This window comes from Halichoeres trimaculatus, unplaced genomic scaffold (genome assembly GCF_033239565.1).
Source record: "Halichoeres trimaculatus isolate MK-OKI-2021-1 unplaced genomic scaffold, fHalTri1.1 fHalTri1_scaffold_14, whole genome shotgun sequence".
NCBI lineage: Eukaryota > Metazoa > Chordata > Actinopteri > Labriformes > Labridae > Halichoeres > Halichoeres trimaculatus.
This window is the reverse complement of record NW_027437192.1, coordinates 3,066,846-3,088,000: the sequence shown is the minus strand read 5'-3', so window position 1 is coordinate 3,088,000 and position 21,155 is coordinate 3,066,846. Positions and strand designations below refer to the sequence as shown.

Below are 21,155 nucleotides of genomic sequence, written 5' to 3'. Positions count from 1 at the left end.
CTGTCGTCCCAGAAGTCTTGAACATGTTTGCACAAGAAGCTGCCAAAAGCTGTCTGTGGCTGGGTAGAGGAGGAACTGTGTGCAGCCAGAGAAGGACAGACGTGCAAAACTGAGAACCATGGCTGTATTAACAGAAGTTCACATCTGACACATGAAGGAAGACGGTAACCTCAGCTCCGTTTGTTGGGTCTGCTCCTCTGCACAAACGCCGTTTGTCATAACTGCTGTCAGACGGGTTCATTTCAGTAACTTGTGTGTTGCAGATGAATTCGCAGTGATTGTTTACAGAGCAGCGCCTGTTTCTGCTTCTGAAGTGATGAAAGATATTTGCTCTGCAGTCTGTTGATGTTGTTTTTGCTGTCGGCTCACAACGAGCAATGTATTACAGAGACTAAAGTGGATTTTCCCCTGATTTGGCAAGTTTTAGGAGCCTTTCTGAGCACACACACACAGAGTACAGTATCATGTCAACACTGCCACCAAGCAGAAGAACCCGCTCACACATTTGCACATTAATTCAGACCTGCATAATGAGAACAGACTCATTCTGGGGCGCTTCACGGGGGGTTTGGACCCCCTGCAGGTGCAAAAAGCTTTTGGGTGGTCCAAAGATTATTTAATGAGTGTGAGAAATTACTTTTCTAATATGGACTCATTTCCTTTGAGGGAAAAATCCTGTTTGCTGCTCAAATAATGAGGATTTGCAGCCTCTGGGTTCTCCGCTAATAATCAGGAGGCATTGCCTGAAAACGGGAGGCAGGGATCGGTTTCAGCGCCGGGTTCTGTGGAGGTTACACGCAGCCAGTGGTTTGTTCCAGCAGTTAGACGCCAATTAGTTTTTAAATTCTTCACATGACAGACAGAAATCATAACGGAGGCATGACTCCCCCGGTCCTGAGGCGGCGTTATCATTGTTGAACTTTCCCGACTAACATACAGTTTGACAAAACTTCTGTTTTCTCATTATCAGAGAAAATTTCTCAGTAGTTAATATATATTATCATTTGTATACTACAGATTTTTATATTATGACACTGAATTCACATAGTTTGTTTCACAAGTTTGAGTTTAGCTTTTTCCACTGAGCCGCGGCAAGGTCATTCTACTATTAAGAGAACAACAGCACGGTTCATCCTCGTCACCCTTTCACCTCTTCTTCTCTCTCCTCTTTTCTTTCTCCTTTTCAGATACACACCTAAGAAAATCACACACATACACTTACATCACATTTTCTGAAGAGGCGTTTGTCAGTTGGCGCACACATTTACATTTTTAGTCAATAGCAGACTGTTGCGTAGAACACCAACTCTTTATCTGGGGTGTCGTTTTTTCAGCCAAGAAGATAAAGTTTGGATACTCTATGTTTGTGCTATTTGTACCAGAGATCAAGAGGTGAGTTTCTGTCAGAGAGAGACTGGCGCTGAGTTTTACACGTGACCAATAAAGGGTTGAAGTGAGACCAACAGATTGTCCAGTCGTCATTCAGGGGTTTCCAATTTAAAGAAGAGTTCAGATAAGTTTGGCAGCACCAAAGTCTGGTGTTTCTACTACACGCTAATTCTCAGTATCTGAGGTTGGGTAAGACTTTACGGGTAGAACACAAATTTATCAAAGTCGTCCGCCATAGAAATTTTTTGGCAAAATAATTTTCTTTATTTTATTTTACAAAAATACTTTTTGCACATTTTTGAAAATTTTAATTTTTTTTCGCCAATTAATTTAATTTATTTTTTTAAGATTCTTTTTTGCATAATTTAAAAATTTAATTTTATTCATAATTTTTGTAAAATCTAAATTTTTGAAGTTTCATTTTGTTCTTATCTTGGCAAATAATTTAATTCATTTTATTTTTCCATTATATTTTTTACACTTTTTTGAATTTTTTTATTTTTTTCGCCCGATTTATTTAATTTGATTTTTAAAGATTTTTTTGCAAAATTCAAAAATTTAATTTTATTCATAATTTTTGTAAAATCTAAATTTTTGAAGTTTCATGTTGTTTTTATTTTGGCTAATAATTTTATTTATTTTATTTTTTGAATACATTTTTTTTGCACATTTTTGATTTTTTTTCGCACAAATTTATTTAATTTAATTTTTAAAGTTTTTTTTGCAATTTTTTTTTTCATAATGTTTGTAAAATTCTAGTTCTTTTCTTTTAAATTCATTTCTTTCTTTCTGTCTTTTTTTTTACATTTTTTTTTTTTTACATTTTTAACTTTTTTATTGCAAATTTGTTACAGAAAAGACTAGATTTTAACTTTGTGTGGAGTTGTATACACTGTATATTCCTACTGTGGAGATAGGTTTTGCAGCTCCTGAATGACTTTAACCAGGGGAGCTGTGTAAAAATATGGCACCTATTAAAGTGAAGGTTGCAGACTCCTGGTCTAGGACTTTGAGTTCTGAGTTTTGACGAACGGTCTAGTCCTTTTCCTCCTTAGCCCAAATAAGGAGCCTCTGATGTTGTCTCTGGTTGAGGAGCAGCTTGATATGAGGAATAAAACAGCTGGAGGTCTTTCAGTCAGGTATAAAAATGAGGCCGTGGAGCTGCAGAGATGCTGAAGGGATGATTACAAGCTGAACATGATCAATATTGATTAGCGACGGCTTCAGGAGCCTTGGACAGCTCCAGGAGGCCGCGCAGGGATGTTTGCTCTCTGATCAGTGGAGTCAGAGAAGAAGAAAACCTCTGACCTTCTGTCATGGACTCCAGTCAGAGTTGGCTCAGCGATTGATCTGGATCAGACAGGCTCATCAGCTCCTTCTTCGAGGCTCTTCAGTGCTTGAAAACGACAAACACAGAAGTCTTAAAGAGACGGAGCACATTTTCCTCACCCAACGTTTCCATCCACTCTGCAAACTGGAAGCAAATGAAAAACATAAACAAGTGAGTCGGCTTTAACTCGATAACAGCGGCGTGTGAATTGTCTCAGTTGTTAGAGGTCTCAGTGGGTGATTTAATAAAAATGTGTCAAGTGTTTTAATATCGCTTCAGCAGCTCTGAACATTTCACGTCCCAGTGTGAGCAAATGTGATATTATTAGTGTTTATAACCTGATAAACTCTGCTGCTAGTTTGATGTTTGTTTGGTTTATTTTTAGATTAAGTGTTTCAAATTCAGAGGCCTTCAAATGTCACTTAAAACTCTTCGAAGGAACTGTTCAAAAAAGGACGTAAAGTCTCGATCAAAAAATGAAGATTCAGAAAATTAAGGTAATGGGTCAGAAACGTCACTTTGTGCTTTTTGAAACGAGGCGACGACTCCTTTAACTGCATGAAATTTCCATTTATGGCGAAGACGTGTGCCGTAAACCTCCGTGAAAAGCAGATTGCTTTGACAAAATTGAATTTTGTCCATGAGTTTGTGCGTGTGTGTGTGTGTGTGTGTGTGTGTGTGTGTGTGTGTGTGTGTGTGTGTGTAATTTGTAAACGGGTGTGTGACCTTCTGTGTGTGATTGTGGACTTTTCTTGGTACATCATTAAGGAGGAGGGCTGGGGGGGGGCTGCTGACGTTTGAGGGTCAAAGAGCCGGATGATGGATGATGGCATGTTTCCCTCTGCTCCTGCAGCACACAGCAGCCGTGATGGCTGTCCCTCTCCGCAGAGTTACAGGCTGTGTGTGTGTGTGTGTGTGTGAGAGTGTGTGTGACAGTGCATAGAATGAGAGTGTTGGAGCGTGGACAGTAAATCTCGTGGTGTGTATTCTGACAGGCTGTATCTCCAGGCTATGACAGGCTGCAGATCTGGTTAGCATCATTAGCATTGCAAATTAGCACAGTGTTTAATTTCCGAGGGTGGATTTCCAGAAATGCTGCAAATGGAGTCAAAAACTGCAGATTTATTTATTTATATAACTATTTTTCATACTGTCCAATCAGCTTGGATCTGATGATTAACTGGCTCAGAGACAGAAAATAAATCATCAATAGAAGCTAGGGAGACTATAGTTCATATACAATCACCGGCCACTTTATTAGCTACACCTTGCTAGTCCCGGGTTGGACCCCCTTAATCCTTGGTGGCATAGATTAAACAAGGTCCTGGAAACCTTCCTCAGAGAGTTTCCTCCATATTGACATGATAGCATCACACAGTTGCTGCAGATTTGTCGTCTGAACATCCATGATGAGAATCTCCCGTTCCACCACATCCCAAAGGTGCTCTATTGGATTGAGATCTGGGGACTGTGGAGGCCATTTGAGTACAGGGAACTCATTGTCATGTTGAAGAAAGCAGTCTGAGATGATTCCAGCTTTATGACATGGAGCGTTATCCTGCTGGAAGTAGCCATCAGAAGATGGGTACACTGTGCTCATAAAGGGATGGACATGGTCAGCAACAATACTCAAGTAGGCTGTGGACTTTTTTATTTTATTTTATTTTATTTTGTCTCTTTTTTATAATTTTTTTTCTCTTTTTTCTTTTTTCCTTTTCTTTTTTCTCTTTTTTTCTTTTTTCTCTTTTTTCTTTTTTTTTTCTTTTTTCCATTTTCTTTCTTTTTTTCTTTTTTCCCCCTTTTTCTCTTTTTTCTTCATTTTTCCATTTTATTTCTTTTCTCTTTTTTCTTTTTTTTCTTTTTTACTGTTTTTTTTCCCTTTTCTTCTTATTTCCCCTTTTTTTCTTTCTTATTTTTTATTTTTTCCTTTTTTTATTTATTTTTTCCCCCTTTTCCATTTTTCTTTCTTTTTTTTCTTTCGTGCCCCCTTGGTTTTCCTTTGTTCTCTTTTTTCCCCCTTTTTTTTCCCTTTTTTTTTTTTTTTTTTTCTTTTTGTGGACTTTAAACCATGCTCAGTTGGTACTAAGGGGCCCAAAGTGAGCCAAGAAAATCTCCCCCACACCATTACACCAGCAGCAGCAGCCTGAACCGTTGATACAAGGCAGGATGGATCCATGAATTCATGTTGTTGAGGCCAAATTCTGACCCTACCATCTGAATGTGGAGCAGAAATCCAGACTCATCAGACCAGGCAACGTTTCTCCAATCTTCTATTGTCCAGTTTTGGTGTTGCTGTGTGAATTGTAGCCTCAGTTTCCTGTTCTTAGCTGACAGGAGGGTCACCCGGTGTGGTCTTCTGCTGCTGTAGCCCATCTGCCTCAAGGTTGGACGTGTTGTGTGTTCAGAGATGCTCTTCTGCAGACCTCGGTTGTAACCAGTGGTTATTTGAGTTACTGTTGCCTTTCTATCAGCTCCAACCAGTCTGTCCATTCTCCTCTGACCTCTGGCATCAACAAGGCATTTTGTCCCACAGAACTGCTGCTCACTGGATATTTTCTCTTTTTGGGACCATTCTCTGTAAACCCTAGAGATGGTTGTGGGTTAAAATCCCAGTAGCTCAGCAGTTTCTGAAATACTCAGACCAACAACCATGCCACGTTCAAAGTCCCTTAAATCCAGACCCAGAAAATCCAGATCTGACCCTACATTGTATAATCTGTAAACAGAGATTAGAGCATGTAGCCATGAAACAGCCCTGACTAATAATCTGTTGAGCACGCGTGTGACTTTAATTAACGTCTAACATGAAGGCGGTCAGAAGTCTCTGTAATGATCGTATTAGCAGGATGCTAAATCTGACACTTCTAACATCCTGAACTGAGTCTTTACTTCCTCATTTCTCTATCTGTCCATTCATGCCTGCCTGAGTGTGTGAATTATATTTCAGTGTGTGTGTGTGTGTGTGTGTGTGCTGGCAGTCAGGCAGGCAGTGAGACAGGGCAGACAGCTCCTATTGCTCTTTTGGATGAGAGCAGGGCGTCTGCCAGCGTGTCGACAGGCTCGCTGGGAGAAGCACTGGATACGATCACAGCGTCTGGGCGCGTCGGCTCGGGCCTGGGCGTCATGTGTCTCTGGCTCTGTCTGTCGAACTGCCTGCAGTCATGGCAGGGAGCTTTGGACTGCAGCGGGGTGGCTAAACCAGAGCTTCTTTTCCTCCCCGTCCTTTGACTGCCATCATACACTCGCCTCGTGAAATGTGATGTCTGCTTAATGTGTGTCGGTATGTTATTCCTTTTGACAGAGAGCTGGGGTTTCTGAACAGAGCAGTGTCAAAATTTCTCAAAGTATAATCTGCTAATGCCTGCTCTTTGAGAATTTCAGAGTATTTTGGAGTTTCCCAAAGAGAACGGATCGTACATCTGTTCACAAAATCTAATCTCAGGGTCTGAAGCACAAAAATGATCTAAGATCAAAGTTTAGCAGATTCATGACACGACCAGCATCTCAGAGCCGGCCTTTTAACAAAAGCAATATGTTTCCACTGGGCCAAATAATCTACAACAACTCGTCTGCTCACTCCTTAACCCCACTCTCCCTTCATTTAAATAGCAAAGGTAGGGTAGGTAGAGTGTACAGCCCAAACAGGTCTTTTACCCTGACTCTACCTTCTCTATCCTCCTTAATTTCTTCTTTTTTTAGACATTTTGCCTCTTCTCTCTTCCTCTTTGCACTTTCCTCCCTGGATGTGGGAGGTAGGGCATACAGCCTGACCTGGCAGGAAAGCGCTCAGGCTTGTACAAGCTCTGGCAATCTCTCCTGTGTCTTGCAGATGACCCTTTAAATACACACTGTCTTCTTTCTCTCCATACATGGTTTCCTATTTAAACTGGGGAAGGTAGGGTGTGCAGCCCAACATGGTAGGGGTGTACTTAAGCCCAAACAAGCTTCTCACAAAGACTTTGCCTTCTCTTTCTTATTTTCAACAAGACGTTGCAAGACTTTGTCAGTTCTATTGTTCCCTTTGCTATTTCTTCATTAAATTGTGGAAGGTAGAGCATACAGCCTAAAGAAGGAAAGTGCCCAAGCTTGTACAAGCCCTGTCCTCCCCTTCCCATGTCCTACAACTTTTTAAAAGACACTTTGTCATGTCCCTCTCTTTCTTGATTGAAATGCTGAGGCACTGGGGAGGTAGAGCATGCAGTTAAACTTAGTAGGAACAAGCTTAAGACCAAACAAGCTGCAAAGCTAGCTCTGTCCGTTTTTCTCTGCTTTCGCTTTTTTTTTTCATTAAAATGTGGAAGGTAGAGCATACAGCCTGAAACACAAAAGTGTCGCAGCTGGTGTCCAAGCTCCCTGTCCTCTTACTCAAAACTCTTCTTTGTTTTTCCTCTTTTCTACCTACATGCCTTACACTTGAAAATAGAGAAGGTAGGGTGTGCAGCCCAACATGGCAGTGGTGAACTTTAGCCCAAACAAGCTTCTCACCAAGATTCTGCTTTCTCTTTTCTACAAGACTCCTTGTCTGTTCTTTGTTTCCCTTTGTTCTTTCTTCATAAAATGTGAAAGGTAGAGCATACAGCCTGACTAAGGAAAGTGCCTAGGCTCGAACAAGCTTGCACAAGCCCTGTCCTCCCTTTCCCCTTATTTTCAACTCTTTAGAAGACACTTTGTCTTGTCTCTCTCTTACCTTATTAAAATGCTGAGGCCGGGGGAAGTAGAACATGCAGTCTCAATTGGTGCGGATGAGCCCAAGCTCATACAAGCTGCTTTTCTCTTTCTTCATTAAAATGTGGGAGGTAGAGTATAAAGCCAGGCAAAGGAAAGTGCCCAAGCTTGTACCAGTGCTGTCCTCTTTCATTCATCTCTTTAAAAGACTCATGGTCTGGTTTCTCTCTTTATGCTGAGGCAGGGGGAGGTACAGCATGCAGTCTAACTTGTTGAGGAAGAGCTTAATCCCAATCAAGCTACAAAACTAGCTTTGTCCTTCTTCCTACATCTTCTTTAGACACTTTGTCTGTACTTCCTCTCTCTACATTCACTCTTTGCTGAAATACTGAGGTAGGGGAAGGTAGAGCATCAAGAAAAGTGCGAACTTTGTACAAGCCCTGTCCTTCCTGTCCTCTTACTTTCAACTCTTTAAAAGACACTTTGTCTTGTTTCTCTATTTACTGATTGAAATACTGAGGCAGGGGGAGGTAGAGCATGCAGTCTTACTTGGTGTGGATGCCCTTAAGCCCCCCAAAATTGCAAAACTAGGTCCGTTTGTTCTTACCTCTTGCCCTTCACTTTTTTTTCTATAAAATGTGGGAGGTAGAGAATGCAGCCTGAAGAAGGGAAATGCCCAAGCTTCTACAAGTCCTGTACTCTTACTTACAGCTGTTTAAAAGACACTTTGTCATGTCTCTCGCTTTCCTAATTGAAATGCTAAAGCGGGGGGGGGGGGGGGGGGGGGGGGGGGGGGGGGGGGGGGGGGCATGCAGTCTAACTTGGTTAAGATGAGCTCAAGCCAAAACAAGCCACAAAACTAGCTCTGTCCTATTTCCTACTTCTCCTTTAGTCACTTTGTCTGTGCTTTCTCTCTCTACTCTCCCTTTTTACTGTTATGCTGAGGTAGGTGAAGGTAGAGCATACAGCCTGACAAAGGAAAGTGCCCAAGCTTGTACAAGTCCTGTCCCCTCTGTTCTCCTACTTGCAACTCTTTATAAGACACTTTGTCTTCTCTCTCTCTTTCTTAATTGAAATGTTGAGGCAGGGGGTGGTAGAGCATGCAGTCTTACTTGGTGTGGATGCGCTCAAGCCCAAACAAACTTCAAAACAAGCTCCGTCCTCTTCACTACATCTTCTTCAGACACTTTGCCTGTGCTTTCTCTTTCTGTGCTCCCTTTTTACTTTAATACTGAGGTAGTGGGAGGTAGAGCATACAGCCTGATGAAAGAAAGTGCCCAAGCTTGTACAAGTCCTGTCCCCTCTGTCCTCCTACCTATGACTCTTAATCAGACACTTTGTCTTGTCTCTCTCTTTTTAAATTGAAATGCTGAGACAGGTGGAGGTAGAGCATGCAGTCTTACTTGGTGTGGATGAGCTGAAGCCCAAAAGATTGCAAAAATAGCTCTGTCCTATTTCCTACATCTTCTTTAGACACTTTGTCTGTGCTCTCTTTCCTTACGCTCTTTCCTCACTAAAATGCTGAGGTAGCTGGAGGTAGAGCATGCAGTCTAACTTGATGAGGGTGAGCTTCAGCCCCAACAGCCTTCTCGTCCTGGGTCTCCCATCATTACCTTTTGTCATACATTCATTTTTCTCTCTTTATTCCTCTGTGCGATCATGAAAACGGGACAGAAAGAGAGGTGGAGCATGCAGCAGCTCTACAGTTACAACTCACTCTGCAGAGGCAATTATTTGAGCATATTTTAAAGTCTGAGTCACTTCTCAGTTAGAAACTATGTGTGTGTAATTCAAATGTCCACAGCTCAACGTCTTTGTCACAATTTCAAATCCTGAATTGTTTGATTTCCCAGTTTTCACAGCGCTCCTGATGTCAGTCTGTGCTCGTGTTTGCTCACTGTAAAGATGTAAAGGTGTGTGTGTGTGAGTGTATGTGAGTGTGTGAGTCGCCATCCGGACTGTGCCTGTCTGAGCCTGGCAGTGACGTTGCTGTTAGTGCAGACAGAGATGGATCATCATGCAGCAGTGGAGGGTCAAGGATTCAGCTGTCTCAGCTCCAGCCTGAGCACCTGCAGCACAAACACTCTGACGCTGAAGAGAAATAGGAAACCGTCGTCTTAGATTCATAGAGATGGAAAAGTCCAGGAATCACAGAGTCTCTTTGAGTTACGCTCAGAGTATGAGGGGATTACTGTGGAGCTTTCGCTTCAAAACCTGAAATTTCTTGACCTTGTGTCTTGGAAGTAGCAGAAGAGGAGGAGGTGAGGGAGGTCGCACTGCTACATCCATGAAAATGATCTGTGGAGATCCTCAGCGTCACGGCATTGCTGAATGACCACAGACTGAGACCAAAAGGCCCTCAAAGACTGCAAACACCCCAATCCCATTATTAGAGGCTGGAGCACAGAGCGGAGGGATTTCCAGGCTTTTCTCAGCCAATCCTTTCAGATTATCCCCCTCAGGGTTTGTGAACTCTGCACCTTTAAGGTGTCTTGATCCATTTTTGCTGTAACAAAACTCCAGTCTCTTGATTCTCTCCAGTCAACGTTTGCTTCAGGAAGGAATCCAACCATAGAAATAATGTGCCTCTCAGAGGATTTAATATTGAACTGTCACGCAAGATCAGCTTCCCAAATAACAGCCGATCCCCTCTTCCCCTGCCAATAAACAAAAGCAGAAAATGATGAATCTGTTCTGGCCTGCAGGCTGCTTCCAAGGTTTCTGGATGCTGTTCATGTTTGACTATTCGAGTGGAGATGTGAATGAAAATAAAAACCGTAACAGAAGCCAGTGAGACGGAGAGATAGTTGAAGTTTCAGCTGTGAGTCACTGTTTTTATCAAACCATCAATATCCATCAATTACCTAAATGGCTTTTGCGACATCTCTTACAGGAAGTCAACACGTCTTCAAACCCAATAGGCTGTCAAAGGTCAGAAGTGGTGAGTGTGATCGATTTCTATACAAAGATCCCTCCTCCCTCCTTTTCTCCCCCCTCCTTTCCTCTGTCCCTTGTTTTATTGGTTTGTCAATAGCATAAAGGCTCAGTTAAGTTTGTTTTACTGTCATATATATCTCCACACACTCACACACACACACACATGCATGCAGATTCAGAAACAGCTGCATCAGCGAATGAGCCGTACGGGCTGCTTACTAAGCGCTATGCATTCTGCAGCTGAAGGGTGTGTGTGGGTGTGTGTGGGTGTGTGTGAGTGAGTGTGTGTGTGTGTTGATTTTATAGCCTAGGAGAGTCTGGGGCTGTTGCATCCGGTGTTTTCCTCAGTGGATGAGTGTGTGTGTGCTGTTTTAACACTGAGCAGAGTAACTGTCCACACTGAGACCATGCAATTAGGCATGCTCTATAGGATCCAATATTCCTAAATAGTCAAAAAAAAAAATTAAATGACATAACAAGCTTTAAAACTCTGCCTCCGTTGATGAATAACCTGTAGGACTTTAGTTTGACTTTAGTCTGTTAGTCTCTGCTTGGGTTGTCTTTAATTTTAGAGATGCATGATTTTTTGCCAATATTTTACAACTCATTCAGCAGATTACTAGTACAGATATATTTATATACTTTGTCTTTATCAGTATTGGAAGTAGCACATTTGTTTTTTTGAAATTCATTCCTTGTGCAGATTTGCTTTTAACAAAAGGCAAATACCAGCAGACAGTTTATTTCTAAGGCGATATCAACATGCAGATATTGTCTTACATCCCTATTTAATGTTGGGTCAGTGTCTTACTCAGGGTGACCAGGAGTCCTGCTTTGTGCGGGACTGCACAGCATTTTTAATCATTTTTCCCACTTCCTGCAAATGAAGACGATGTCCCGCGTTTGATCGTCTCTTGCTCTCTGAAGTGAAGCCATCCTCCTTTCTGGAAACATGACTTTTATCCAATATCTGAAAGAGGGCCATAACCATTGCATGTGTCTGTTGTAAGTCAACATAAATGTTAAAACAAATAAGTGGCGTCAGGAGTTCATCAACTTGTCACCTGAGTCCTCCTTACCTCCGCCTACTGACACAAAAACGAAGGTAAAAGCCTCAAAAACCAAAATGCAGATTTTGGTGGAGAAACGTGAATCTTCTGAAAAAAAAGAGCCAGAAACTTGTTTTTTTTTTTACATCAACACCAGTGCAGGGTGATTTACAGCGAGTGTTTTGGGAACTTGATCCAGTATTTCTCCACCACGCATGGAAGTCAGTGTGATGTGAGGCGACATATGTCATGATATAAAACCAACAAAAACGGCTCGCTCAGAAAAGTTTTAGAAAGTTATGATGTTGTGTCCCTTGGTGCTATAGCAATTTGACTTTTGAGAGTTGAGAACATACACTTGATGTAAAAAATAGGGGATAGTCTAAATGGCCACCCTAGTCTTGCTTCCTGTCATAAACAGAATTCTTGCATATTTGATCTGTTTCAGATGCATATCCAATGTGAGTCAACGCACTGAGTATAACTGAAGCCTCTCAGACCTGTTGACAGATCAGGGGTAAAAAAAGGTGTTTTTAAAAATCAACCCGTCACAGATATCAAAGCCTAACCACAAGAAAAAACAGAGCAGTATGCAAACACAAAGACAATACTGTTGTGGCTAATTTGTAAAACTTTTCAGCCTTGGGATTTGTTGGTGAGCCTTAATTTGCAGATGGTTGATGTTTTGTCATGTGTTGTTTTCTAGAGGAAAAAAAACTGAAGAGAAAAGTCAAACATCAGCATTTGTGATATTTGGATCAACATGAGCTTTTTGTAGGGGGGGATTTTAAAAAATGTCGATTTTGTTCGTTGGTTGCTGTTTTTAGTTAAATAGAATTGTAAGGTGGCCTTGGGTGTCATGAAAGGTGCCTCCAAATAAAATGTATTATTATCATTATTATTATTACTTTATTCATCCCTGAGGTGAAATTCAAGAGGAATCACAGCAGCAATCAATAAAACAAAAGTAAGAAAGTGTATAGAAAGTGTAAAAAGCTCCATAAGAAAATAGATGCTGACAGCTTGTCCATCATTGTCCAGTCAGCCAGTCTCCACCTCCACAGGGTCCAGGACTGAGCTTTTTCAGCAGTCTGTTCAGTCTCTGTCTCCTGGATCCTGTCTGCTCACAGCAGGTGAAGCTCTTCCAATGTGGCGTTGGTGTCTGGTGTTAGCTCTGTTAGCCATGTCTGTGAATAGCATGGTGCTACTCTGCCTTCTGGTATTCCCTCTGTTGCTGGGTTAGCACAGCTAGCTCGTCCATCTTATTGGAGATAGATCTTACTTTTGATGGATGGAAGGACAGGTCCATGTCGTCACTTCTTAGCTTTCACGTCGTCCTCTCCTCCTTCTCCTCACCTTGTGGGGAAACATCCGGCCTTGCACCAGTTAGCATTGACATGCTACAGGCTGCTAACAGCTGGTTTCACATGTAAACAATACAGCCATGGTTACATGTAGGATCTCCAGACAAACACAGGAGAAAAAATAGTTAAAATATCACTGAAGACAAAACCAACATATGAGCCATTCAAAGTAACGACCCACTCCAAATACAAAAATGACGTAAACAGTCAAGGGAGTGAGAGCTGATGTTACTTTGGTGTCATATTTTCATTTCTACCATCCAGAATAACTCTACATGACACTAGTCTGTTTCTCCCTGGATGTGATTTCACCATTGTGAGTGTAGTATGACTGTGCAGAAGTTTGATGAACTCTGTAGTGGTTGCTGCCAGGCGGTGGAAGCTCATACACAAACAGCAGGCTGTTACTGAGCAGATTAGCTGAAGCCACAAAGCACTCGTGATCAGAGCTGTGCAGAGGTCAATATTTGAGGTGCAGCACGGCCTGCTGGGCACAGAGCAGGTCCCTGAACAAAAACGGCACCGGTGGGACAGGAGAAGTGGTAAAGTCAGTAAATACACAAAAAAAATGTGCAATTACAGTCTGATGTAACAGAAAACCTTGTTCAGGAGGCAAGTTTCTCTTTAGCAAACAGCTTGAAGTGAACTCATGTTTGTGTGAAATCTGTTTCCAAGCTTGTTTTTTGGCTGCTTTTCCTCAAGTGGCAGTTCAAAGACGACAAAGTCATGTTTAGCATCACTTTGCAGAGACACTGAGCTTATTCCTCTTTGCAATGTGAGTCAGTGTCAGAGAATAATCTCTCTATTTCAGCCAACAAAGCCTTATTAGTTCAAGTGACTGCAAGGACGACTCCAACAGGCTCTTTGTCTGTATTTACTTTTGTTTACGCATCCTCAGAAAAGCTTTAGATGCTTTTCTGTGAACTTGGATCTCTTACAGCAGCGCTGTGACTGAGCTGAGCAACACTTTGTTTTTACTGTTACAATAATTCTTCTTCTTTGTTTTAACCTTCTGGATCCCAAAAAGTGGCGTTATGGTCAGACTCTCAAATTTCCAACGGTCCCTGAATATATCACATGTGACGTCAGCAACATTCCAAAACTGGCGGGAAAGCCAGACGATTTTTCTGAGACTGCCGTCCGCATCTCATTTACTCACACGTCCTCTTTGAAAATCTGCAGAAAATCAACCGTTTGCTCTAACTCAATTCTGTAAAAAACAAATAATTCTATGTACTTTACTGCTTTTAACAAGCCCTGAATGTTTGATATATGTCCCGTATTTAATTATAAAGAATTCTTTGAAATTTGCCCTTCATCGTCCTGGTGTCATGTTTCAGCAATGTTGGTATTGCTGTTAACCAATACATCCACCAGGGGGGGCAGCCCAGGGTCAAAAGTTGGTGACAACAACAAACTGAAAAACAAACATGGCGACTTTGAAGGAGTCTAGCTAATGTAGCTCTGACATAAAAGGCAAAAACAGAGGCAGCGTTGTAGCAGGCAGTGGTCAGAAAGCTTGTTAAACACATCGTGAAAGTTCCTCCGTTGTTATTTCTTCTTCGTGTCTCACTAAAGCTACGTATCAGGTAGAAACAGCAACACTGCCCCCCCATGGTTTCCGATGGTACTGCTCCATTTGATCCATATCCTTAAGCTTTATGGAAATGTGCAGATGAATTGAACGCAGAGCATGGACAGGAGACTCCAGATCAAGATCTGTATGTAACGTCCCTGTATGTAAATGGGCCCTCAGGTGGTTGTTTCAACTTCAACTTCAAGGTAGGGTCTGCAGGAATTTTTGTTACTTTTTAGTTAATACAACAATCAATTGGGCGCCTCCTCCTTGGCTCAGTGCCAGCAGCAGCACACACACACAGCCTCCAACTGTGACTACATGAACACACTCACCATCTATGTCATCGTGGAGGAGACTCTAGAGACATGCATCTGACTTGGCATGTTAACACAAGCTAATCATCAGGTACCTGGTTAGCAGAAAGCTAACTCTTGCTGCTCTCCAAGTTCCTGGAAGTCACGCAAGCTTCATCCTCATTGAAGGAAAAGCTTTACCTGTTTGCAGTATGCTGCTTGTTCTACACTAATGATAACTTTTAAGGAAACTTTGGTAAACTCTCGGTTTATTGGACATGACAACTGAGACTAGAGGTGTGAAAAAAATATCCATGCGGCAATAAATCACAATGCTTTCCAAATCTCAGTATCAGTATTTTTGTAAAAACAAAAATTCATTTTTGATGCCTTAGTCATCAATTTTTTCCTTTTAATTTGGGTTAGTTGCTTTAAAATTATTTCATTTGAATTTAAGCTAGTGTTATAAACAGAAAAAAAAACATATTCATAGAAACTTTTTCTTTTACACAATATTAGATTTTTTATGAGAAACATTGTTTGCACCAATTGACATTTATCAGTTTATTTGTAGCATTCCTTTAATGTCTCAGTAGTGTGTGAAAAACTTGCATTTTGTCTTTAAGTTAATTTTATGTATAAAACACCGTATCTGACTTTCAATATTTCAAAAACAGTAAAATTAAAAAGTTCTTTTCAATTAAATAGCACAGTATAACATAATATTGTGATATCGTGATACTATTACATCATGACCCAAGTATCACGTTGCGTATCGTGACATTATTGCCAATACTCGCCCCTTGATAAGATTAGACTTGATAGTAGTTGCAGTCAAAAGGTCGATGATGCTATTTAAAAATGACAGTGTGTTATTGTTTTACCGTTTCCTGGTTGTAATGCTGTATTCTCACCAGATGGTGGCTGTAGTGTGTCCAGTCACATCTTGAGAGACCACCTTCGCCAAAGTCCCAAGGACTATGTCCAACCTTCAAAAAGCCAGTGGTCTAAACCTGTTCAGGTGGTAATACCCACCACATCCACAGTCAGACCCACTCAGAACTGGAAGCTTCCCAGTGAAACCAGTCTCTTCATACTGGTTGGCAGCTTTGAGAGAAGACGTCTCGTTAATTTATCCTTGTCTGGTATTTTTTCTCTCACCAAAATCTGCTAATGTGAGCCGATTAAACCGTCAGCCTGTTTTTCAAAAAGCCACTTATCGGCCCCGGGATCTTACAGACGATTAAAACCAAACCTACAGTGATCTTAATTGTCATTAATTAAGATTATTCATCTGAGTGAATCAGCTATCATTATCCTGTTAGATTTATCATCGAAAACGTCCCCGACTGCAGCAGCTGGGAGTCGGGCTGGGTTACAGTCAACACTTCTCTGAGGCAGAATCGTGCAATCATCAATTATGCAAAACCAAACTCAGGCTCTGTGTTTTTACACACCAATCACGCTGCCCCGGGACAAACTGAACGTATATTGCTGGGATTCATCAGCTCACAGTGCGTTCATGGAAGCCAGACCGCAGGCTCGCACAGCCCCAAGCCTGACAGCTGGCAAGATATTGGCGAGATATGTCAGCTGTCACTGGCAGCCTGGCAGAGAGGCGGCGTGATGGCGAGAGTCGTAACCAAAAGGGTAATTATAATATGTGAAAGTGACATTCCAATGGGTTTTGGAGACAGTCAGGGAGGCTGTAATGAGGAGGTAAAGCCGGTTTTGTTCATTGTGGCATCTGTGTTTGCAAATGTAATGTGAAAGCGACCATATGGATCCAGTTCTAGCTTCCAGTTTGGATACTGGGACAGAACTGACCAATGAAACTGTGCCTCCATATTCTTCTGTGATATCATTCACCAACAAGGTGAAGAGCTGAACAGAGAGGCTTTTCACAGCTAAAACTTTATGTGAGAGACACAGACGTTGTTGATGTTGAGTCTGTCTCGAGTGGCACTTCTTTCCTCTGCTGGTTCCTTGTAACAAATTCTCTAGGATCAGAGTTTTTCATCAACTCTTCAGTAAGAGGATTGGCCCACCTTATCACAGCGAGGAGGTTATATGCTTTCCTGACCCTGAGAGCTGGGCGGCCTTGAGCATTAGCCACAGATAGATTCTCCCAGGAAAACTGTAACAGGAGGCAAACAAGCAATGAGGAAGCCACTGATGGAAATGAAGAGCTATATGTATCACCAGAACTCACATATTTGGGGGATACAGTGATTTTCAAAGGGTGGGATGAGTCTCTTTGGGTGTCTGCTTTTTGTCATTGGTTGTTGGCGTCCTTTTCTGCCTCCTGGCAGTCTGAGACCCTCGTTCCTGGTCTGTTTATCCAGCCCAGGGGTCTGCAACTATTACTGTGATAGGAGCCGTTTTGCCTCAGCTTCTCTGGATTAAAGTCATTCAGGAGCCACAAAATCTGCTTTATCATCACTTGAAGGGCTATAAAGTGTAAAAAAACAAAACAAAAAAAAAAAAAAACACAGTTAAATCTAGTAAATAATAATCTACAGTAAATGTTTTTTTTTTAATTTCTTTTTTTTTTGGAATGTAGGAAAATGTACGTGTAATGTCTGTCTTATTTTAAACTTTGAAAAATTACAAGAAAAAATATTTTTAAAAATCTTTTCAAGTTGCAAAAATTACAAATGTTTACAAAAAATAAATTTTAAATTAAATTAAATTTTTAAATTAAAAGAATCTGCTGAAATTTAAATGATTTCAACATAAAATACATTTCAAAATTATTTGAAAAGTATAAATTTTCATAAATATCCAAAATGTAAATATTTGCAAATATTTAACCATTTCTTTAATTCAATTTTTTTTTTAATAAAAATACTATATTTCCAAAATTTAAAATGTAATAAATGTGCAAAAAAATAAATGTTTTATTTTTTAAGTTTAATTTTTTTACAAAAAATCCCATAATTACAAAATTACTTTTTTTTTTATAAATTTGCAAAAATGTCAAATAATTTAGTAAGTGAGTACACTGGACAAAAAAAGTATCAATTATCAACTTTTTGAATTATTCAATTTTTTGATATTGTAAAAATTTGCAAAATTTATTTTCCTAAGTTTAAAAATTTGTGAAAATGTACAAAAAAAATTCAAACAAATTTAAATGTCAAAAAATAGCAAAATTTAATACATTTGCAAAAAAAAGACATTTTTTGAAAGAATACGTGTTTTTGATGACATAAATTAATATTGCTCAACTCACCATTTATTATTGTTTGCTAAAATCCTGCCACGTATCTTTCATGTATATCAAGCACATTGTCAGTTAAATGAATCCATCCACACAGAATTAAAATCAGTATTTTCTTCCAGATTAGTCTTTTTGTAGATGTAGTTATCTTCCCAGGGCTGTAAAACTTGAGGTTAGCCACAGGTGCATGGAAAGTTGGTGGGCTGTTGATGTTGTAGGAGGTGAAGTAGAGCGGTGGCAGGCTTTATTGACAGATGGGATGAAGATTTAGTTCAACTAAATGTTAACGCAGGATTTTATTTAGTGTTAAAGTCTTTTATAATCAATACCCCCCATCCATGCATCACCGTCTGCAGAGAAACTGATTAAACCACACGTCTCCCTGACCTCTCATTCTTTATCTTAACTCTTTAAAAAAAAAAAAAGAAAAATATTCCTAAACTTCACAAAAGCAAATTCCTGAGTCAAGTTTTCAGAATTACACACAGTTAATCCTTTTAACTATTTGGCAAACCTTTAACTGTGGTCACTTCTCATCCTTACACTGGGTGATCTATAACCTCCCAGGAGCTTATTATTATCATTATTATATATTATCATAATATTATTAGCAAAGCCAGCCTAGATAAGCTTTATAGTCTAACACCATGGCCCTTTCTGGAAAGAAAGCCACTATAAATGTAGCAGAGGAACTCTAACTGTAAGGAGGTAGTGCTGGGCCTGCAGGGAAAACCATCATGCAAAAAGGGAAGAGATGAAGTGCAGCAGCATTAATCAAAAAGAGACAATTATAGCTTATGTTTTAATTAGAGCGCTAATAAAGATGTTCTCAGTGGCTCAGTATTGTTTATCATAAATTTAGGCTGCCTTGTGAGTTCAGTCCCTCCAAGAAATACTTCCCCATAAACACTTTATGAGAAGTGGATGTAGCCCCTGGGTATGAAACTGGAGCTGATGCAAGACTGCCTCACATTTAAGGTCCTGAGCTAAAGCTTAGACACAAAGAAGCTACTTTCAGAGAAAACACACCAAAGGATGAGGGCAGGCGGAGATGGACGGGCGGTTTATTGGGTTAGGCTAACGGCACCGTGGGGAGGTTTAACGATTAGCTCCATTGTCCTGAAACCACCTCACTCGATGAAGGTACTCACCTCCCATCAAACCCACGCACCAAAGAAACAGAGGGAAATACACTCACCGGACACTTTATCAGGGACGCTTATGCAAGCTTGCTCATACAAATCTCTAATCAGCCAATCACATGGCAGCAGCTGGATGAATTCAAGAAAAAAAGAGCTTCAAAAAATGATAGTCAGCTCAGGATTTGGAGGAAACAACATGAAAACAAAGATGCTGAACATTTTCATCCCTGAGCAGTGTACGCGCCATGTCACAGATCATCTCAGACTGGTTTCTTCAACATGACGATGAGTTCCCTGGACTCCAGCGGCCTCCACAGTCCCCAGATCTCAGTCCAGTAGAGTTCCTTTGGGATGTAGAGGAACAGAAGATTCTCATCATGGATGTTTAGCTTGTAAACCTGCAGCAGCTGTGGGAGACTGTCATGTCGATACGGAGCAAAATCTCTGGGGAAGGTTTCAGCAGCTTGTTGAGTCTATGACACCAGGGATTAAGACAGTCCTGAAGGGAGAAATTGGTCCAACCTCGTTCAAAGGTGTGCTTAACAAAGTAGGTGGTCAGTTACAGAGAGATATGTCAGGAGAATGGGAAGTAAAAACCATGAGAGATAAAAAGTTTTCACTCACTTTTGGCATAAAACTGATATAATTTCTCCTCAACTGAATGTACTTTTGTAGTGTTTTGTCTGACTTCTTCTTTGCGCTAAAAGAATCAACTGGATCTGTGTTTGAGGGATGGGGGGAGAGTTCCTAAACATGTCAACTTATTTATTTATTTGTTTGTTTGTTTACTTTTGTCAGTTTGTGCAGATAAACTCTTGAACTTTTCAAAATACAAGTAATATCTAATGATGTTCACCTCTTTTATTATAGTTTGATGTATAAAGAAAGACACAAATTGACATGCATGATTATTAAATCTGGAGTTCCTCAGGGGCATCAACTAGGCCCACATTTTATTTTTTATTTTTTTTGTAAATTATAAGTAATAAATTCAATTTTATTTTGTATTTCATTTATTTATTTAATGTGCAGCAGACACAGTGTGCCTTTTTTTGCAAATTAAAAGCAATAAATGCATTTTTTTCTATTTATTTATTAGCTATTTATTTATGTATTTATTTCATTTGCAGCAGACACTGAAACTTTTTTTTCAAATTAAAAGTGAAAAATGCAGTTTTTATTTTGTTTATTTTTTTATTCGTCAAATTAAAAGTAATTAATGGGATTTTTATTTTAAATTCTTTTATTTATTTATCCACCTATTTATTTTATGCGCAGCAGACACTGTAAGACTTTCCTTTTCAAAAGTAAAAAAATGCAATTTTTATATTATTTTTTTTTAATTCATTTATGTTTATATATTTTATTTATTTATTTATCTATTTATTTTATTATCAGCAGACACTGTGACACTTTTTTTTTTTCAAATCAAAAGTAATAAATACAATTTTTTTATTATATTCTTATTCATATATCTTTTTTTTATTATTTACTTTATTTATTTATTTTACGAGCAGCATACACTGTCTCATGGCCACTGGGTGTCCGATGATTTGCAAAGGCCGGGATATGAATGCAAACACCACAACACAATGGAAGTTAAAAGAGGTTAGTTATCCAACGGACACAGATTATTTGTGATAGTAAGTAAATGATTATCTTTTTAACCTCATCTTTGATTAATAAAGCTTCACAGGGGTCTGACCTTAACAGTACTTTTGTTTTTTATTTACCGGAAAATACTCCATCTAATATTAGCTTATTGAATCAAAACGTTAGCATTAAAGCTATATCTATTATAGCTGAAGGTTAAAAAATACCATAAACAAAACAACAATCATTTGCTGACTTTCATAACTTTTCTGTGTCTGTCAGGATTACTGTCTTCCTAACTTCAATTGTGTTGTGGCCTTTACATTTATGTTGTTGCGTTTGCAAATTGGCTGACACCTCCTGGCCACCGTAGTTTTGTTTTACTCTAGAAACATTTAAAGAGGAAATTCCTACAGAAATATCTTTTTTTTTTGCTCCTGATGTATCTTAATAACGGCTGAATTCTGGAGTGAAAATTAATATTTTATTACACTTAAAAAAAATAAATAACACAGATTTGAGTGTTTGAATCAGTGTGTGTTTGCAGTTCATCTCCAGGCGAACCATGAAGTCAGAGCTGCACATCATGCT

The 21,155-nt window shown here is 39.8% G+C and overlaps 1 protein-coding gene across 2 annotated transcripts in view; it reads left to right on the top strand.

Moving 5' to 3' along the window:
- grin2da (glutamate receptor, ionotropic, N-methyl D-aspartate 2D, a) overlaps positions 1 to 21,155 on the top strand; it is a 317,004-nt gene that overhangs the window by 76,854 nt on the left and 218,995 nt on the right. Inside the window, exon 2 of one of the 2 annotated variants that reach the window (XM_074686908.1) lies at positions 10,278 to 10,325. The exons of the other annotated variant lie outside the window; for it this stretch is intronic. The gene's annotated coding sequence lies outside the window, so the exon portion shown is untranslated. The remainder of the gene's footprint in view (positions 1 to 10,277; positions 10,326 to 21,155) is intronic. 2 annotated transcript variants of the gene reach the window in all.